The 22,741-nt window shown below is 37.8% G+C and overlaps 1 protein-coding gene across 2 annotated transcripts in view; it reads left to right on the top strand.

Annotated features, from left to right (window-relative positions):
- The first annotated feature begins 2,555 nt into the window (after positions 1 to 2,555).
- Positions 2,556 to 22,741, top strand: part of LOC127426452 (ras-related protein Rap-1A-like) — a 52,590-nt gene continuing 32,404 nt past the window's right edge. The window contains exon 1 of one of the 2 annotated variants that reach the window (XM_051673283.1): positions 2,556 to 2,761. The gene's annotated coding sequence lies outside the window, so the exon portion shown is untranslated. The remainder of the gene's footprint in view (positions 2,762 to 22,741) is intronic. The other variant, XM_051673282.1, reaches the window with a different exon arrangement.

Here is a 22,741-nt window from a genome sequence, read left to right as displayed (position 1 = left end):
ATACTAAATCATTATCATGAGAAAGTTTCTCATTATTTTGAGATACTGAGTCGTTATTATGAGAAAGTTTCTCATTATTATGAGATACTAAGTCATTATTTTGTGATAAGTCATTATTATGAGATACTAAGTCATTATTATGAGAAAGTTTCTTATTATTTTGAGATACTAAGTCATTATTATGAGAAAATAAGTCATTATTATGAGAAAGTCTCTCATTATTTTTAGATACTAAATCGTTATTATGAGATACTTTGTCATTATTTTGAGATAAGTCATTATTATGAAAATATAAGTCATAATTATGAGAAAGTTTCTCATTATTTTGAGATACTAAGTCATTATTATGAGAAAATAAGTCATTATTATGAGAAAGTTTCTCATTATTTTGAGATACTAAGTCGTTATTATGAGGAAGTTTCTCATTATTTTTAGATACTAAATCGTTATTATGAGATACTTTGTCATTATTTTGAGATAAGTCATTATTATGAAAATATAAGTCATAATTATGAGAAAGTTTCTCATTATTTTGAGATACTAAGTCATTATTATGAGAAAATAAGTCATTATTATGAGAAAGTCTCTCATTATTTTTAGATACTAAATCGTTATTATGAGATACTTTGTCATTATTTTGAGATAAGTCATTATTATGAAAATATAAGTCATAATTATGAGAAAGTTTCTCATTATTTTGAGATACTAAGTCATTATTATGAGAAAATAAGTCATTATTATGAGAAAGTTTCTCATTATTTTGAGATACTAAGTCGTTATTATGAGATACTTTGTCATTATTTTGTGATAAGTCATTATTATGAGATACTAAGTCATTATTATGAGAAAGTTTCTCATTATTTTGAGATACTAAGTCATTATTATGAGGAAGTTTCTCATTATTCTGAGATACTAAGTTATTATTATGAGAACATTTCTCATTATTTTGAGATACTAAGTCGTTATTATGAGATACTTTGTCATTATTATGAGAAAGTTTCTCATTATTTTGAGATACTGGGTCATTATTATGAGAAAGTTTCTCATTATTTTGAGATACTAAGTCGTTATTATGAGATGATTTGTCATTATTTTGTGATAAGTCATTATTATGAGAAAATAATTCATAATTATGAGAAAGTGTCTCATTATTTTGAGATACTAAGTCGTTATTATGAGAATGTCAATATAAGTCATAATTATGAGAAAGTTTCTCATTATTTTGAGATACTAAGTCGTTATTATGAAGTACTTTGTCATTATTTTGTGATAAGTCATTATTATGAGATACTAAGTCATTATTATGAGAAAGTTTCTCATTATTTTGAGATACTGGGTCATTATTATGAGAAAGTTTCTCATTATTTTGAGATACTAAGTCGTTATTATGAAGTACTTTGTCATTATTTTGTGATAAGTCATTATTATGAGAAAATAATTCATAATTATGAGAAAGTGTCTCATTATTTTGAGATACTAAGTCGTTATTATGAGAAAATAAGTCATAATTATGAGAAAGTTTTTCATTATTTTGAGATACTAAGTCGTTATTATGAGATACTTTGCCATTATTTTGTGATAAGTCATTATTATGAGATACTAAGTCATTATCATGAGAAAGTTTCTCATTATTTTGAGATACTGAGTCGTTATTATGAAGTACTTTGTCATTATTTTGTGATAAGTCATTATTATGAGAAAATAATTCATAATTATGAGAAAGTGTCTCATTATTTTGAGATACTAAGTCGTTATTATGAGAAATGTTCTCATTATTTTGAGATACTGAGTCATTATTTTGAGAAAGTTTCTCATTATTTTGAGATACTAAGTCATTATTTTGAGATAAGTCATTATTATGAGAAAATAAGTCATAATTATGAGAATGTTTCTCAATATTTTGACATAGAGAATCACATTTTTAATCAAGTGTGGCGGAAACCGGCTTTCATTAGTGACGTTCACACATACAGCCTTTTATACCATTTTTTTTTTTTTTTTTTTTTTTTTTTGGCAGTTTTCCTTAATGCGAAGTTGTATCATTACCTATAGATTTCCTTACTGATGGTATGTGTGAACAGCACATTTAGTACATTTACCAGTAAAGGCAACCCAATGATTTTCCTGTAATTTACCTCCTTGCATGTGTGTATGGGGCTATTGAGTCATGGTTTGTTGTGATAAAATGATTAAAAAAAAAAAAAAAAAACCTGACTTAACCTACGTCACCAGCTATTTTAGCTATGCCATAAAATTGAGATGTTACCCCAATTTTTTATTATTCATATTTATAAAGTTTAATTCATTACACAGTGAATGAGGTACATTATTTTTTGCTTTCATTTTTGTATCGGGATGGAGGGCAAATGTAAATTTCCTTCCGGCGTTGAAGTCAAGGTCAAATTTTTTTGGTTCAGATTAAAATTAGTGATAAAATGAAGACATTTGAATCATCAGAAGCAAATCACCCATCGCAACCTTTGTCTTGTCGGGTGGCGCCCCATGATTCCGCCCGACACCGGAAGATGTCATGAGTCTTCTGCGCTAAAATAGCGGCGCTTGTCTCGCTCGAGCGCTGAGTGACAGGCACGTTACGTGAGCGGCTTGGGAGGTCGCATTGAGGGCAGTACGGCCGTGTTTTTACGCTCCCGTAGGTGCTGTTTCGTGGAATGACTCATTCCGCTAAGGAGAAAAGGGATTGAGGTTGGCTGCAGCTGAAGACGCTGAAGTTTATCGGTTTTACTCGGGCGGGTGTGTGAAGGTAGGCGGTTAACGGAGCGCGCGCTAACAGATGCTGATATACACTTTTATTCACCTTACAAATCCATAAGAATCTATTTAACTACATTTACAATATGTTATGAAAAAATTTTATTTACTTATAACCACTTAAATATGTCAATAATGCATATGGTCTAAAAATACGGGAGTAGTATTTTATTTTATTTTTTGCTCCAGCAGTTTTGGCATATTAGCACTGATCTGACTGACTGAATTTAACTATCTCAAAACTCTGACCCAAAACAATCTCTTATTTTCGTTATGACACATTCTACAAACCTCGGATATATAGTCAACGTTGTTTTTAATTTAAAACATGCTTCTGTTGTAAGAGTTCAACTTTATGGTTGATGTAAATAAAACTTCAGTGGTTTAAATTCAGACTCTCCCCTCTCAGTTCACGTGAAACGTGTTATAAAATAGTCTATATCTTATGATCCAATTTATGTGTATGAAATATTCCCTGGTTTGAAAAGACATTATACAGACAGAAAAGCTCCGGTGTTAATCACGTTATTCCACACTTCTGTGTCGAACTCGAGCTGATTTCGTTTTTGTTTACACAGGGATTAATGATATTTTCTTTGCCTAGATGACTATGACAGTTCAAGTGGATTTTGCTGAATAGACAAAGTAGTAATTGTTTTTTGTTTTTTTTTTTCATTTCCTGACACTTCTGTTTAGCAAAGCAATTTTCAGTTCTCATTGCTGATTATACTCTAAAATGATGTCTGATTGCAGCTTCCTTTTTCTTTCATAGAAGACATTGGTTTCCACACTTTAGGTGATGGCTTTATTTATGATGTTTGCACCTGTTAAGGTGAATGTTTATAAGATGAAGTTTTGTGAGTTTTTGGACCGATCTATCTTATTATATTAAGATGTTCTTCTAGTGTAACTTGTGGCTGACAGTTGCTTATGAAGCAAACTGAGAGTCAAGAGGGTTTTTGGCAATGTGGTTTGTGGCAGATGAGACATTGTCTGACTTTTTCTTCTCTTCTCCGAACTGTTTCAAACTGCCAGCCACTGATCTGATGAATTTTTTTTTTTTTTTTTTGCATGTTTTGGATTTCTTCCCAAGGTCCTTGACATCTGTTTAGTCAGCAGATTCTTCCACAAATCTATAATCATGAACTATCTTCTGCCTTCCACCTGATCTTTCGACGGTTTCACTTCCCTCTAGTCTCTGAAATGCATTTATAAGTTCATAAATAAACTTGTTGTTGTCTTTAATCAGTGGCAATAGTTCTCATAATCAATAGCACAGGCAAACTGTTGAAGTAAAGTTTGTGATCTGGTAGTTTGTCACATCCATTAGGGGCCCAGCAGGTGGGTGATGCAATAGCGCTCCTCTGTTCAGCTTTATAAATGGAAGTTTGACCACATTTCCAGATATGATGTTGCCGGTTGAGTTGTGAGAAGAAGAGGATGGGGATATACAAGTTAGCAGTTTCTCATCATGACTCATCACGTCTCTGCTGGACCAACAGAGTTGAAACTTGAAGTAACATTGTCCAAGGGTGGCATGCGTGTTATAAAATTGACTTCATATTCGGATGTGGTGATATTTTGTTATTATTTTTATTTTTTCTTTGATCTTTTTTTTTTTCTTCTTTTGGGTAACCTCAATTCAAGCAAGAAATCACATTATTGAAGGTGATACATTTTCAGTATTTGTATAAAAACTTGCCCTTTCATAGTTCACTGCACACAGTGGTCTTTATCGTAACTTCCCTAGAGTTGCCCCCAAACTTCATAAGTGTTTCTTTAAACAGGGTTTGGAAGTCCCAGTGAAGTAAGGCTGTCAAAATAAAACTCAAGATAAAAAAAAAAAAAAAGTACATTTCAAATGCTAAAATTTGCATTCGAGTTTTGAATGTGTGCCAAGCACTGATGATGACTTGACGAATCGCATTCTTGGGCTAAAAGAGACGCAGTGCAACTAATAAAACAGAATGTGAGTGTCTCAAAATGTGTTTTTAAAGGCTGAATTTTCTTTGAAATTAACTTAAAAATGCATTGCTCCTGCATGAGGTGCTGAAAAATCAGCGAGACTCTGCGCAACAGCCAAAGACATCTGTCTAGTGCGTGCTTGCATAGAAAAAGATGGACGCATTCAGAGTGAAAAGACTAGGTGGAGGTCTTTGGTACTTGAGCTTGTCTTGACGAGAGCCCAACCGATACCGATTTTAGAGGGGGAAATTCACAGATTAATGATAAGGTGGCCGATATAGTTAATTTTTGATGTGGAATGAAAACAGACCTTTTCTATGTGGATTTTGCACCGATATGACTATGCAAAGGTACTCAGACGGCTGCTTTCTTAAATATTTTTATCAAAGAATATTTGACATTATTATTATACATTGTCAAAATGAACACTGAGAAAATAAAGAATAAATAAAAATACAATATATAGCTAAATAAACATCAGTACTGTTTAGGATTAATCAAATGCTGACTATATTAATACTGCCAGTCAATTAGTGTCAGGTTGTAAAACAAGACGCATTTACACCTGCCGAGTCAATAGATAAACAGCGGCTGCGGTGTTACACCGTATTCTGCTATACAAGTTCAGGGGAAACATTCAACGGTGGAAAACCAGTCTTCTAAATATTACATTTTATAAATGCAATGACTGGAATTGTTCAGTTGAAGGGGGTACCAAACTGTGAATCCTGAACAAAACAGTTGGGTGAATACATGTTTATACATTAGCTTCCACTCACTAGTTCATTAGTTAGCTATAAGCTCGTTGTCACGGAGAGTAAAAGACGGACGTTTTTTATTTACTTGCCAGCATTGTGTCTCACCAATTAGGTAACAACGTAGCGTGAAATCAACACTCAGACACAATCCACCACCACACCGTTGTCTGCCAAGCTGCAAAAAGATGCTCTGCTTACCTTTCAGTCTGCTACATTACTGACTGCACTGACAAACTAACTCCGCACCACTCAAGTCCGCCCTGTCTGCAGAGCCACCGTCAGTTCAGAGTCAGCTCTGTAAACAATGGAGTCGGAGCGCGCTCTGCTGGACAAACTACGTAATGACACCAATTCTAAAGCATTGTTTTCTGCATTATATGTTCTGAAAATATATCGGCACTAGGCTTGCTCTTATTAGGTACGTACAATACTACTGTGTTTAATAAAAAAAACACTGTGGTACCACCGGTATAGTAATGAAGCTTATGAAGTCTAGGGGAGTGTCGATACAATCAAATATCGATATATCGCAAAATAAATTCTCACAATATTGTATCGATACTCTAGATACATGTATTGATATTTATATTCAACTATTTGTGTATTCATATCATGTCCAGCATTTCAATAAAGAAGCAGGTCATCTAAATAAGTGCAAACTCAGAGCGGTGTTCCTCAGTGCAGTCAGAGACGCTGCTATCAAGAGTGAGTGAGACTGAAACAGCCCGTTTCTCTTACCGACTCACTGGGCCTCTCCTTTACACGTTTGGCTCTAGGGCCAGGCAAAATGATTGATTTTCGGATTATTCGCGATCTTCATTCTCAATGTCAATTCTTAAAATCCCAGGATCACTCTTTCTTTCTATCTGCAACACTCACCAGTGATTGAGTATTGTGGTGCCGAAGAAGTTCAGCAACCGAGATCTTTTCACTGTGTGTTGACAGTAAAAATTTGGATTCTTTTTGATCAAAAACAACAAAAGAAACATTTCATTCTAATCTCATATAGCATGGATGCTGTAAAGAAGCCATTCGACCAAAACACTTCCGTTAAAGTCCGTGCCGCTGGTCTTAAAGAGACAGTACCGTTTTAGCAATTGTTCTACATATTGATGTAAATACTTGTAAATAGTACAAATTCAGAATGTAAACAACAAACATGTAACAAAAATATATATATATACAATATAATAGATGCTATTTCAAGACATAAATGTTGATGGAATTCATGGAATTTGGCGATACCCAGCCCTACTTGAGTCTGTGGTTGTACGATTGGACTGGTATAGGCTACTGTGCAACACTGAGTTATCATAGAAATGTCTCACTCAAAATAGCTCTTTGTCTGAACTTGATTCAATTGTGGACAGTGGTTCCACGAGTTTTCTTAACTTAAATTACTATGTAATCTCAACACAGACACTTTGTGTTGAAAGAACCTAGTTGAATTGGGTAAACCCAACAAAATTAGACATGTCAATGTAGCTCAAATAAATGTCTTATGTCTTAATGTACTAACCAGTAAAAGTGAATATTAGCATATTAAATACATGCTGATTCAAAGCACTGCAGAGTGTAGTTTATTTGCTATGCCAGGGCTTGACAATAGGGACTGCCCGATGGCCCGGGGCCAGTGTGAGAGAGATTTGGGCCAGTTGCTAGAACTGTCACTTGCCTGATCGGGCCAGTGCTGTATTTATAACATTAGTGCAAGCAAACAACAAGCGAGAGAGCACAGAGCAAACAACGTATTGTAATCGACGAGCAAGTGCGATTCTATTTAGCTCGCAAAGATGCACGAGAGCATAATGTACTGGATGCACCAAGGCACAGTTGCTTATTTATTATAATACTGAGCGCACTCTCCTAGCACTGTCCACACTCTTTTCCAAGTGTCTTAGCAGCAGCTATTACCAATGTGAAGAAAATAGCAGAAAAAAACAAAACATTTTTGCACGTCTTGCGCAACATTTTAAGTAGGCCTGTCCCCGCACATTCCGTGTTCATAGTGCCTGAAATCCCCCAATTTTTTGTTTTTACATGGTGGTGAAAAGTAGTAATCCACACACTGGAACACAAGAAATCAACAGTTTCTTTCTATAGGACTGAAAATCCATGTCTCTCCATGCATAAGTCTCATCATCATCTCTCTCCGTGCAGCGTAGACTGTTTAACATGAATGCGCTCTCGTAAAGGGACAGAGCGCTAGTTTTATTCGCACTGTAAAAAAAGCACATTTTCTCTCATTAATTTGCCTTTAGAGATGAAGCGCCAAATGAGATGTAATAAACTTATTTAAACCCTGATTATACACGTGCCTGGAAATCACGAGCTGCTCGGTATTCAAAATGTAAGTATACATTTCATTAGTTGATGTTTCAAAACGTAAACGTTAATTCAACATGATAATGGCATATGATATGAAAAGAAGTAAAAGATTAGGCTATTATTATCAGAGCTGTTCAGCTGCAGGTTGAAGATGAATATTTAAAACATCCTCATAAAACACCTGCTACATGTCTCATTTCTGGAGCATACAGGTATTTTTGTTTTTGTGCTTTGTATATCAGTCTGTGTTGGTCTTGTTTGGGTTGTCTGATTTTATGTTTATATCCACATTCTTAATTCATAGATTAGGCATATCTACCTACTGTATATTACACAGTCACAACCAATTTAGTAGCAAGTCTCCTCTCTTTAGGGATTCATACGTTTATTACATTCAGCCAATAATCAAATCTTTAACTCAGTGACTAAATCTTTGATCCTGTGTGTGAAAACACTACACATGGCCAAAAGTTGCATGACAGCATGACTAAACGGGTGACCGAAAACTCATAATCTCCTCCACTGCTGGGGCCAGTAAAAATCTGAAGCACTGGCCCAACCAGGCCAGTACAAAAAATCCTTAGCATTGAGCCCTGTATGCTATGGTTAGCACAGCATTTGCTCAATAAAGCCAGCAATCAATTTCATGTGCGACAACAATCTACCTGTCCTCATCATTAGATCAAGCTCCACTCTTCATCATAATGGTAACCTCCAAAGCTCTGACATAACAGAAACTCTTTTTTCTTTCTTTATTCAATTTAGATTTACAGGGACACTGCACATCAATAAACATTTCTGTACATGTGCCATATGTAAATCTTTTAAATCTCAGCATAACAAAGCAAAACAATAACAAGTAGGGGTGTAACGATTCATCGATCTGGATTGATGCATCGATCCAATAACCAATGATCCAATGTTATCGATAAAGTGCATAAATATCGATATAGACTTTTTTTTTTTAAGATGTACCTTTTTCATTTCTGTTTTATTACTCTCACGTCAGCCACGTCTGTACGCATTTGCGTCAGGCAATGAAGCAACCTTATTATATTCATTTCACTTTATGAGCAATAAATACATTTTTCATGTGGGACAAGGATGTGCGCGGGGTCTGTGAAGCCAAATTGCGCTCTGATATCCGTGCACGCAGGTCAATCGGGCTTCCCGCAAAACAGGAGCTGGACAGGATCTGTGCAAGCGTGTAATCTGGGTGCTCCTTAAAATGCGAGCTCTCGTGTCAAACGCTGAGTGGCTCACATAGGCGATTCATTTGGGTGTGACGTTATTTTTGATATTATTCTGTATAATTTTTTTTCAACATCTGAAGTACCTTATTTTGTTGTGGATGTCCCAACGTGGATACTAAATTTGCACTTCAGAGAGCTCAATAAAATATTCAAATTATATTTTGGTTGCATTTGAGGGCAAAAGATGTAATTGATTGTGTAAAATAGGCACATAATATCTGAATGTCGATCGCAGGGCCCTGAATCGAATCAAATCGAAATCGTATCGTGGCAGACTTTGAAGTATCTGCAAATATCGGATCGCAGGCCAAGAGAATTTATATAAGATCGTGTCATGATGAAACATCCAATTTACACCCCTACTAAAAGTATCCCCCTTTATATTCTGTAAAGTGAACCAAACTGGCTAAATCTTTTGACTTTATCATTTTTTGCACTTTTGTTAAAAGCCAGATATGTTCTTTGCAATATACAGTAGCTATGAAATGGTGCTGATTGGTTTGATTTGTTGCAACCTTTTGTGGACGTAGGAGACAACGTTGATTTTAAAAATCAGGGCCCATATTCACAAAGACTTTTATCTTACCACTAGGAGTTCTCCAAGAGTTCCTAGTTAAGAGTTTTTGCTTAAAACCTATACACAAAACCGCTAAAAGCAAGTTTTACTAAAGAAATCATAAGATAAGAGTAAGGCGGAGTTGACCTCGTTGCTCTGGATGACGTCATGTTTTATGAGTGCACTCTTTAAATCGCCCACAGTGATTGGTAGACAGGGAACCGTTATTTGTAGGCAAAGACATACAGTACAACGATGTATATTCATTACAGTTGAAGTCAGAAATGTACATACACTTAGGTTGAAGTCATTAAAACTCATTTTTTAACCACTCCACAGATTTAATATTAACAAACTATTGTTTTGGCAAGTCGTTTAGGACATCTACTTTGTGCATGACATGAGTACATTTTCCAACAATTGTTTACAGACAGATTGTTTCACTTTTAATTGACTATATAAGTTAACTGTGCCTTTAAGCAGCTTGGAAAATTCCAGAACATGATGTCAAGCCTTTAGACAATTAGCCAATTAGCTTCTGATAGGAGGTGTACGTCTGGATGTATTTTAAAGCCTACCTTCAAATTCAGTGCCTCTTTTCTTGACATCATGTGAAAATGAAAAGGAATCAGCCAAGACCTCAGAAAAAAATGTGTGGACCTCCACAAGTCTGGTTCATCCTTGGGAACAATTTCCAAATGCCTGAAGGTACCTCGTTCATCTGTACAAACAATAGTATGCAAGTATAAACACCATGGGACCACGCAGCCATCATACTGCTCAGGAAGGAGACTAATTCTGTCTCATAGAGATGAACATAGTTTGGTGCGAAAAGTGCAAATCAGTCCCAGAACAACAGCAAAGGACCTTGTGAAGATGCTGGAGGAAACAGGTAGACAAGTATCTATATCCACAGTAAAGCGAGTCCTATATTGACATAAACTGAAAGGCTGCTCAGCAAGGAAGAAGCCACTGCTCCAAAACCTCCATAAAAAAAGCCAGACTACAGTTTGCAAGTGCACATGGGGACAAAGATCTTACATTTTGGAGAAATGTCCTCTGGTCTAATGAAGCAAAAATGTAACTGTTTGGCCATAATGATCATCGTTATGTTTGGAGGAAAAAGGGTGAGGCTTGCAAGCCGAAGAACACCATCCCAACATTGAAGCATAGGGGTGGCAGCATCATGCTGTGGGGGTGCTTTGCTGCAGGAGGGACTGGTGCACTTCACAAAATAGATGGCATCATGAGGAAGGAAAATTATGTGGATATATTGAAGCAACATCTTGCACACACGAAGCAAGCCCCAGCAAGGAGACTGTCTGAACATTTTGTTAATTTATAGAGAGAAATGCACTTTAGTGTTGTGCCAACAGATGATGATCTCGGGGTTCGACAATGGTCAGAGTGATCGCCAAAAGCTGATGCCTTTGACGATATTTGGCTCGTTTTCCCATGTATTAAATAATCATTATTATTATTATTAGGCTATTATTATTATCAAATTAATATTACAAATAATTGGCCCATAGACACAGGCTTGAAGAAACACACTTTATTATATTATTAAGAACAGATGACAGAAAAGCCATCTATGCGCATGTATGACACACTGTTTGTATGGAGGCGTGCAGTCTTGTGGAACATGCATATGTAAAAGGTTCTCATTCTTTCTTTGTTTCTGTCTTCTGAATTTTTTTTTTTTTTTTTTTTGCAAGAACAGTGTTGTCTATGAGTGCTGTAAATGACCTCAGACATCTCAGCTCAGGAGGTGCTTTTTGCTTTATTTCCACAGAGCAGTTCATTGTGAACGCAACTCTGCAGCCTATATATCTGTGATTAAAGCGTAAAATAATTCAAAAACACGTTCACATCAAACCATGATTTATATTTCAGTGATTATCATCATCATTATAATGATTATTTTTACATTTGATAATTGTTTTTATGTCTTTATTTGTGTAAGTAATTTTCCGCCTGCATGTTTAGACAGATACTTGCCTGACGGTAAATGGAAAGGTGGTTACTTATGTTATTTTTTTATTTTTTATCATTTCATTATTTTAATTGCTTTTTCATTTCATTTGGAGTGCAATTTGAATTTAGAAATGTATTTGATTTTAGTTTTTTGTTTAAAAAAAAAAAAAAAGTACATTTTCAATGCAAAATCACTAAAGCAAGAATATTCACTGATCCCTCAGCCCAGGGGTTGCTGATGAAATTGGATATTGCTATATATATATAATATATATATATCGTGAAGGAGGGAACAAAACAAATGTATTCACACACATGATGTATTTTCCCAGACAACGAAATACACGTCCGGTAGAGAATGCACAGATGAAGTAGGTTCTTTGCCAGAGAGATGTTGCCCTTCACAACTGTTGTAAAGCCATCTTTACAACACACATTTTAATTGCACTTAATTTTTTTCCAGTTTCATTTTAATTTTTAGTTAAAATAAAGTTCAAAGTTTGAAATCAAGGTGTCATTGCTTTATTTTGTGTAGGCTTAACCCTAACCCTCCTTAACGAAAATTATCCCATAGTACCACCTAGCATCCAACCAGTGGTAATACCGGTGTTTGTCAGTTTTCTGTGTAGTTTTTGTATTTTTTCTGCGACCAACCGACCAATCAAAACTTGGTCGACCAAGACTCTTCTCATCGACTTGCGTTTGGTCGACTATTAGGGGGCAGCTCTAGTAGCGAGCGCACATCCATAGGAAAAACACGCTATAGATTGTCACTTGATAGCTGATTCTTCTGATGAATGACAGAAATTCGCAATTCATCCGCATTACACTGTTTCCTTTTGATTAGGCCATGGAGCGCAGAGTTGCCAAAACCCTTATCTCTGGTGTATTTGGGTTGTTTCGGTTTGTGAGAGAGGAAACTGCATATCTAACTAAGTTTACAATAATAAAAACACCATCGCGATTCAGACGATACCGTTTTAAAGGTCAGTGTCAACATTATAATATTATATTATTAAAATTCATTGACTCAATTGTGATTCAGGCGATGCCTTTTTTATTTATTTTTTTTAATCTCCTTTTCTCCCAATTTGGAATGCCCAATTCCCACTACTTAGTAGGTCCCCGTGGTGCCTTGGTTACTCACCTCAATCCGGGTGGCGGAGGACAAGTCTCAGTTGCCTCCGCTTCTGAGACCACCAGTCCGTGCATCTTATCATGTGGCTCGTTGTGCATAACACTGCGGAGACTCCGTATGTGGAGGCTCATGCTACTCTCCGCGATCCGCGCACAATTTACCGTGCGCCACATTGAGAGCGAAAACCACTAATCACGACCACGAGGAGGTTACCCCATGTGACTCTACCCTACCTAGCAACCGGGCAAATTTGGTTGCTTAGGAGACCTGGCTGGAGTCACTCAGCACACCCTGGATTCGTCAGCGTCAATACTCGCTGAGCTACCCAGGCCCTGTTAAGCGATGCCTTTTTAAACGTTCAATATCATAATATTCTAATACATTGTTTTTAATGTGGATTGACGGCAGCAGCCATGCTTCGGATTGTTTGTGAGTCACTCTTAGGGAGTTAGAAGTCCTCAGGACTACTTCTAAGCTGTTGTGGGTTTAGGAGCTACTTTTAGCATTAAAATGCTTCATGAATTACACTTGGATGAACATTTTACGAACAAATGTACAGTGTGACGCCATGCCAATGATAACAGCGCTGCCACAGAGGTTTACATTTTCCAGAGAGCTTGCGAAGTTTCCAGAGAGCCTGCGAAGTCTGGAAACAGCCTTGCAAGTCAAAACAGCCTTGTGTCTCGCCTATCCATTTATTATAGGTTGTTGTAATGTAATCTATTACAAGTAAGGTGGCATTATCAAAATTTAATGCATCATATTTTGTTATTATGTGAGGACTCTCTGGCCAACTCAATGAAAGAATCTTTAGAAAGCGTGTTTCCTTGCTCTTCCTTCAGGTTACCGTAATTATCTTTAGTAAGTGTGCACCATTGTTTTCATCATGGTATGTATTTGCAAACTGCGGCTGGCTTGACGGGAGACGCAATAACCATCACATTTTTAGTTAAGTTGAAAATAGTTTTAAAGACCATACGTTCTGTTCCATTCAGCTGCACTCCATCTAGCTGTGTGAAAGTAAGAACTCACTTGCTGTGTGTTTGTGTGTGCACGAGTGTTGCGCGTGTCTCTGCCTGGACAGAAAGCTGTGTTGGAGTTTGTTGTTTTTTTTTGTGCTGCTTTCCATTCTCTCGGAAAAGGAATTTTCAACTTCCTACTGGGAAAAGTGCAATTGAATGCCACTTTGTGATGGACTTACAACTTGGAAACTCATGCGGAAATCTTCAGCTCTGATTTCACCGAGATGCAGGTGTGTGATGTCACTCTAACATGTCGGCACCCAGGGAGAGTTACAGAGTCGGTAATAAACATTCACTTTTATTAAATTATATCCATTAATGAGTCAAAGTTCCTATATTACATGATAATAAAACTTGTGTAGCTAATGCTTGCAGAGAGATGTTCAAAACATGGTGAATTATACTCCCTTTTTTAAATATCGTAAACCTGTAGAACACACGCTAGCATTGCAGTATCATTTAAATGTTTGGTTACTATGTGATGTCTGTTGACAATCAAGGTACCGCTTTAAATCACAACATAATAAATAAAAATAAAAAAATCTTAAATCTGTTTTTTTTTCCAAATCCTGTGTTTCTTTTATTTTTTCCAGAATTACATGTTTTAAAGTTTAATTTAATTTCATCATTGAAATGGTGTCTAATCAAATTAATTCCTAAAACTTAACAAATGAAAATAGACCAATTATTTTTCAACATGCCATTGCATTTTTTTACCAAACTTTTATTCAGTACAACGGCACTTTTTCTTAATTTATTATTACAGTGAATTAAATTTTATTATACAGTTGTGATATATTTCTATCGCAATTTCTTCAATTTCAGGCTTCAAGCTTTTATTTTGAGTTGAGCTTTTATATTGACATGAGCTTTAGTTTTGATGTGTGTTTTTGACCGAAGCTTCACACTAGACTTTCCACGATATCATAATTTTTTACGTTTAAACCGACTAACTGGTATTACTGCTGGATGGATGCTAAGTGGTACTAGGGGGTAATTTTCGTTAAGCAATAGCCTATACAATAACGCAAGCAGCTTGATTTCAAACTTGTAACTTTATTTTTTATTTATTTTAACAAAAAATTCAAATGAAACTGAAAAAAATGAAGTGCAATTAACATGTGTGTTGTTCAGCTTTTTGAAAGATGGCTTTTCAACAGTTGTGAAGGGCAACATCTCTTTCGCAACAAACCTACTTCTTCCGTGTATTCTTTCCATCATGGGCTACCTGTTGCGTATTTCATTGTCCGGGTAAATACATCACTTATTGTGGGTTGTTGCGGGTTTAGTGTTGTTTTACTACCTTTCCTCCCAGGATCCAGTTAAGCTGCTTCGGAAGGGTAATGACTTTGTATGTGTGTGAATAAATTAGTTTTGTTCCCTCCTAGGGCTGGGCGATATGCAAGAAATATGTTTACGATATTTTTATTTAAAGATTATGATAATATATCACAATATATATATGTAATTGGATATTGTGATATAATATATATATATATATATATATATATATATATATATATTATTTTTTTTTCAATTAATTACAATTAATTTATTTAAAAAACGAAAAACAAACATTTCTAAATTCAAATTGCATTTCAAACTAAATGAATGTGGTAAAAAAAATAAAAAATAAATCCTATATAACCACCTTTCCGTTTACCATCACACAGGTAGCCGTCTATGTCAACCGTCGGAAAATGACTAATACAAATTAAGATCTAAAAACAATTCTAAATGTAAACTTAATTATAATGATAATAATCACTGAAATATAAATCATGGTGTGAGGTGAACGTTTTTTTTTTTTATTATTATTTTATGATTTAATTAGATGTATAGACTATATATAAAGTGACCCTGTAGAGTTGCGCTCGCAACGAGCTGCTCTGTGGAAATAGAGTGAACTGAACTCCGAGCACCTCCTGAGCTGAGATGGTCTGAGGTCATTTGCGGCATTCTCATAGACGGTACTATTCTTGCAAAAAGTTTCAGAAGACTAAAACAAATAAAGAGTGAGAACCCTTTACATACACGTGTTCCGCGTAGACGGCTTTTCTGTCATCTGTTCTGTTTCTTGTGTCATTCCGAATCCGAGACGTCTTACAGTTACCCACCATGCACATTTTATTCGCTACCTGCAATTAAACGTCTTCTGTCAGTGTGCGTACTTTGCTGCCTGTGTAATTTGATACGTTGGTAAAGAACATCTGGCTTTCAATGCGTTAATTAGGTTCATTTATCATGGGTCGCAAAATCTTCATTAGGCAACTATTCTTTATTTAAGGCTATTCTGTTTGTTAGGCTATTGTATTGATATTGGAAGTTCCATTCATAATGTTTCCACCTTTTACCCAGTATAAAATTTCACACCGGTGTTGTCCCTTGTACAGAGTAAAACCGGTAACACCGTACACTGTGGAAACCCTACTTCACACCTCCGGATAAGCAGTTTGCTACATGGCGCAGTGTGATCATAAAAACACAAATGCTGTGATTTTAATTATCAAAATATATAGTCACATTCACTTTAAAGCATGCAGCTCATGCAGACTAAGATTGCAGCCTTTTGCGGTTTAATAATCACAATGGGACATATCACGAATGAACACATCTTGTCAAATTCATGTATGAGCATTTGGAAGCAGTTGTGTGTCTGTCAGACAATGTGTGGGTATCGAATTGAGTCGGTGCTCGAGGCTTTTGTGGTCATGTTGCATAAGCGCCATTCTTACAGGTTATTGAGGAGTGCGTATGTGCGTAAACAGACCGGATAACAAACATCATAGGATGGAGCCCAACAACAAGTCAACACAGTGTAAAGAATTCAATATTTCTGGGAGTACAGTGGGAAAAGCACTTACACTCTGAACCAGTGGTTCCCAACCCTGTTCCTGGAGGCCCTCCAACACTGCATATTTTGTATATCTCCCTTTTCTGACACACCCAGTTCAGGTCTTGGAGTCTCCACTAATGAACTGATGAGTTGAATCAGGTGTGATTTATTAGGGAGGTATCCAAAATGTGTAGTTTTGGGGGGCATCCAGGAGCAGGGTTGGGAACCACTGCTCTAAACTATACCCGTTTATACACACCAGTGTAAAATGTCGATTATCCCACAAATTTGCCTATATGCGCTCGTTCAGTGGGGGAATCCCGAAGGTTTACGTAACACCGTGTCTACACCAGACACGAGCGGCTCAACGCGATAAAAGAAAATCACTCCCATTATAATCAATGATGCTGTCTACACTAGATGTGTAAGTCGCCCCCTGCCGACAAAAAACTACTCCATCCAACAAAACAAATGAACAGTTTAGAGGGTTCATTTACACTCGTCCAGTGTAGAAATCCTCAAGTTGTTGGGACGTGACATCACTCGCATTCAGTGTAGAAAGGGTGTAAGAAGGAAACCCCACTATTGCAGTGCGATTCCAATACATGTCAAAATGAAATGTTAAGGAAACAAATATCTGGATATAAAGTGAAGCAACAGAGAATAAAATAGCGAAGTCTTCCTCGGATGCTATGTTTGTTATTTATTTACACAAGCTGTGGAGAAAGCTGCTTACTGACCGAGCCGCATCTATATGGAAGTAAAGAATACAGCGCTTGTACAATGTATGTAAATGGGAACGCCACTTTCTCGCAATAAGCCACATTCTGGTGTCCATGTAAACCAGTGGCGGGCCGTGCATTTTAAGTCTAGGCCTTCAGTGTTATTCATGCCATTAAGAAATCACAGTTTCACAATGGATAAGACACCCTATGCCTTTGGGCATCATACATTATCTTGCAGCTAACTAATTATACCAATTGACATTTTAAAAACACATCCACGCACGAAAGCCAGAACTCGAAATTACACTTAATGCTCAAGCAAGCCTAATTTTAACTGCAGCATGCCTATTTGTGAAATGAACGTCTCCCGAACAGACATTCAAAAATCATAATTTTTCATATGAATCTACCAAGGAGGTCTATAATACCTGGAAAAATCGATCTAATAATATGTGCGCTTTAAATGTTGCTTGCAATAAATTTCGTTTCCTCAGGGTACACGGTTATGCTGCGTTCCATTCAAGTTGGATGTGGGATGTTCCTACTTTGATATCTCTGACCATAAATGCATTCCATTCCCAGATATTCAGAACTGCAACACTCCCGTTAGCTCAGCAGGGGTTTGACTCTCATTAGAGATGTCTACTAGCAACCCAACTGATAAACAGTGCTGCAGCACTAGCATTTGTGCTTCAGCTGTACGATAATCAAAAGAGATTATAATTTACCATGTTTTATACACCTGTTTCTGCATGCGTTTGTTAAACAAACTTTAATATCATGTAATGTGGAAACGAACTCATTTATTGATATTACTTAATAAAGTGAATGTTTATCACTCATCTCCCTGAGTGTCGACATGTTTGTGTGACATCATGCCCCTGCATCTCGGTGAAATCAGAGTTGAGAATTTCTGCACGAGCCTACAAGGTGTAATTCTGACTTTAAGATGCATTCCATTGCACTTTTCAATGGAATTCAAAACTTGATCAGACACTGAATGCTCAAGCAGCCTAATTTACACTTAGAAAATTCCTGATGTTGCTATAACAATGCAAAAAGCACTTACCAATTTACTTGAAGTGAAAATCAGTCCTCCTTTCCTGTTTAATAAATTGAGCAATCACACGGACATGCAGAACGCCTCTTGTTTTTAAATCCATAAGGATCTCTTTCTCAATGGTGATGAGGCAGTGATGACAGCCGATTCGTCAGCAAGATCTCATGCTCTTCGCATTCAAATTACGTACACTACCGTTAAAAAGTTTAGGGTCACTTACTCATTCTTTAATTTTTTTTTTTTTTTTTTTTTTTTTTTCACATTTTAGAATAATAGTAAAGGCATCACAATTATGGAATAATAGAAATGGAACTATGGGAATTATGCTGTGACTAAAAAAATCCAAAATGAATCAAAACTGTTTTATATTTTAGCATCTTCAAAGTAGCCACTCTGTACCTAGAGTTTGCAGAAATGTACTAAACCAACTTCTTGAGGTATCACCCTGGGATGCTTTTTAAACGGTATTGAAAGAGTTCCCATCTATATGCTGGGCACTTATTGGCTGCTTTTTTAATTATTCGGTCCAAGTCATCAATTTCAAAAACTGTTTTTTTATTTTTATAATGAAATTAATATGTTGGCACAATTATATTTTTGTCTACAAAACTCATTTCAAACATTTAAGCATACGCCTTCAGATCAAAATGTTTTTAATATCATGAGAAACTTTTCAGGCCAGTGACCCCAAACTTTTGAACGGTAGTGTAAATCACTTAAAGTGTGATTGCGTCACTCAACGCCAGCTAGGAGGCCTCGACTGGGACATATCCTAAAGATCACACCCACCAACAACAAATAAATCAATCTGATTGGCTGATAAATCTGACAATCTGACATTATATGGACATTCACTTGCACTGTTGAGGGATTCAAAATCAAATCAAAATCAAATCGAATCAAATCAAATCACTTTATTGTCACACAGCCATATAAACAAGTGCAATGGTGTGTGAAATTCTTGGGTGCAGTTCCGTTCAACATAGCAGTTGTGACAGTGATGACACATATACCAATTTACAATAACATCAAATTAACACAGCACAATTTAAACGTCTGATATACACATAATTACACACGACAGTATACAAATAATAACATACACTGTACAGTATACAATACGCACAATATAGATACACATTATTCAATAAAAATAAAAAATATTTAAAAAAGTATATATAGTAGTATAAATAGAATGTACAGTAGGTTGTATTGTACTGTATTGACATTCAGGCTGTCGGTTGATAGTTGTTAAGAGAGAATATAATATAATAATAATATAATTTATGACAGTCCGGTGTGAGATATAAGAGTAAGAGTAATAAAGTGCAGTGCTGATGTATTTTGATTGTGGGAGATCAAGAGTTCAAAAGTCTGATTGCTTGGGGGAAGAAGCTGTCATGGAGTCGGCTGGTGCGGGTCCTGATGCTGCAATACCGCCTGCCTGATGGTAGCAGTGAGAACAGCCCATGGCTCGGGTGGCTGGAGTCTCTGATGATCCTCCGAGCTTTTTTCACACACCGCCTGGTATATATTTCCTGGAGGGAGGGAAGCTCACCTCCGATGATGTGTCTGGCAGTTCGCACTACCCTTTGCAGTGCTTTGCGGTTGTGGGTGGTGCTATTGCCGTACCAGGCGGAGATTCAGCCAGTCAGGATGCTCTCTACAGTGCAGGTGTAGAACCGTGTGAGGATGTGGCGGTTCATTCCAAACTTCCTCAGCTGTCTCAGGAAGAAGAGGTGCTGATGAACCTTCTTCACAACGACTTCAGTGTGGATGGACCATGTGAGTTCCTCAGTGATGTGGACACCCAGGAACTTGAAGCTGCTGACTCTCTCCACTGGTGCTCCATTGATGGTGATGGGACTGTGTTCTCTGTCTTTTCTTCTGAAGTCCACCACAAGCTCCTTTGTCTTACTGACGTTGAGGGAGAGGTTGTGCTCCTGACACCAGTGTGTCAGAGTGTGCACCTCCTCTCTGTAGGCTGTTTCATCATTGTCAGTGATCAGACCTACCACCGTCGTGTCATCAGCAAACTTAATGATGGCATTGGAGCTATGTGTTGCCACACAGTCATGTGTGTACAAGGAATACAAGAGTGGGCTGAGAACACAGCCCTGTGGGGCTCCAGTGTCGAGGGTCAGTGATGAGGAGATGTTGCTGCCTATTCTAACCACCTGGCGTCTGCTTGACAGGAAGTCCAGGATCCAGCTGCACAGCGAGCTGTTTAAGCCCAGAGCCCGGAGTTTCTCATCTAGCTTGGAGGGCACTATGGTGTTGAATGCTGAGCTGTAATCTACAAACAGCATTCTCACATAAGTGTTCTTTTTTTCCAGGTGGGAGAGAGCAGTGTGTATTGTAGATGCAATGGCATCATCAGTGGAGCGGTTGTTCCAGTAATCAAACTGCAGTGGGTCAAGAGAGAGAGGCAGCACAGAGCAGATGTAATCTCTGATTAGTCTCTCGAAGCATTTGCTGATGATGGGGGTCAGAGCAACAGGACGCCAGTCATTTAAGCAAGTTATTTTTGATTGCTTTGGAACAGGCACAATGGTGGATGTTTTAAAGCATGTGGGGATTACAGACAAAGAGAGGGAAAGGTTGAAAATGTCTGTAAAAACACCAGCCAGCTGGTTCGCGCACACTCTGATGACGCGGCCCGGAATGCCGTCTGGGCCCACGGCTTTGCGGATATTCACCCGTCGGAAGGATCGGGTTACATCCGCTACAGAGACGGAGAGTGAACTAACCTCTGTAGCTTCGGCCGCGAGAGCTCTCTCCGCAAGGGCGGTGTTATTTCCCTCAAAACGAGCATAAAAAGTATTTAGCTCATCTGGGAGAGAGGCAGCGGTGTTCATGGCGGAGTTTTTATTCCCTTTAAAGTCCGTGATGATGTTAATTCCCTGCCACATGCTTCTAGAGTTGGTGGTGTTAAACTGTCCTTCAATCTTGCTCTTGTACTGGCGTTTTGCTGTTCTGATAACTGGCTTGTTTATGCTCCTCCGCGTTCCCAGAATTAAAAGCGGAGGTTTTAGTGGAAATTAAGTGCGGAGTTTAGTTTTAGTGGAAATTAAGTGCCGCGCGAACATCGCTATTTATCCATGGTTTCTGGTTCAGATAGATCCGTATTGTTCTGGTCGGAACTACGTCCTCCATGCACTTTTTGATGAAACACATTACGCTATCAGCGTAAAGCTCAATGTCATCATCAGAGGCGGACCGGAACATCTCCCAGTCCGTGTGATTAAAACAGTCCTGTAGCGAGAGTCTGATTGGTCTGACCAGCACTGGATCGTTCTGAGAGTGGGTGCTTCCTGTTTCAGTTTCTGCCTGTAAGCGGGCAGAAGCAGAATGGAAGAGTGGTCCGATTTGCCAAATGGCGGGCAGGGGAGGGATTTGTAGCCATCCCGGAAGGGAGAGTAGCAATGGTCCAAAACCCGGTCCCCTCGTGTGTTGAAACTGATGTGTTGGTGGTATTTTGGTGCGACTGATTTGAAACTGGCCTCAGGGTGCGCAGTTTCCTGCTCATTTATAATCCCATACAGTTCCTTGAGTGCCCGGTCTGTGTCGGCTTGTGGGGGGATGTACACAGCAGTGATAATGACCGCTGTGAATTCCCTCGGTAGCTAGAATGGTCGACACGGAAGCATGAGAAATTCCAGATCAGGAGAGCAGAAAGACTTGATAGAATGAACGTTCCTCTGATCACACCAGGATTTGTTGATCATAAAACATACACCACCACCTCTGCTTTTACCTGAGAGGTCTTTCGCTCTGTCTGCTCGGCGCACGGAGAACCCTGCGGGTTCAATGGCTGTGTCTGGAATCTCTGCAGACATCCAAGTTTCCGTAAGGCAGATAATGCAGCAGTCCGTCATCTCTCATTGGAAAGAGATCCACGCTTTCAGCTCGCAGAGCTTGTTATCCAGAGGCTGAACATTTGCCAGTAGAATAGTGGGTAGCGGGGGTCGATTTGCGCGGCGTCTTACTCTGATGAGAACGCCAGCTCTGTTTCCCCTTTTCCTTTTGCGTCCGGACTGCCCAGACAAAGGGCTCCGCTTGCGTGTTTGTAAACAGCGGGTCGGCATTGAGGAATTTGAAGTCCGGTTTACAGTGTGAAATTGCTGAACCAATGTCTAAAAGTGTTTGTCTGTCATAGACAATAAGGCAGACAACATCCAAGACAAAAAACATAAGAATTGTGAACAAAACAAACAAAACACTACTATGTTGTGTCGGAGCTCGCAACGCAGCAGCCATACTCGGCGCCATCTTGAGTCCTCTGTGGAAATTCTGAAGGCCTGAGGGGGTGGAGCTCAGACTCACGCAATGCTTCGGCTAAGGAGCAAGGCTT

Source organism: Myxocyprinus asiaticus, chromosome 35 (genome assembly GCF_019703515.2).
Source record: "Myxocyprinus asiaticus isolate MX2 ecotype Aquarium Trade chromosome 35, UBuf_Myxa_2, whole genome shotgun sequence".
Taxonomy (NCBI): domain Eukaryota; kingdom Metazoa; phylum Chordata; class Actinopteri; order Cypriniformes; family Catostomidae; genus Myxocyprinus; species Myxocyprinus asiaticus.
The sequence above is the reverse complement of the archived record's forward strand: the minus strand, read 5'-3'. Positions and strand labels throughout refer to the sequence as shown.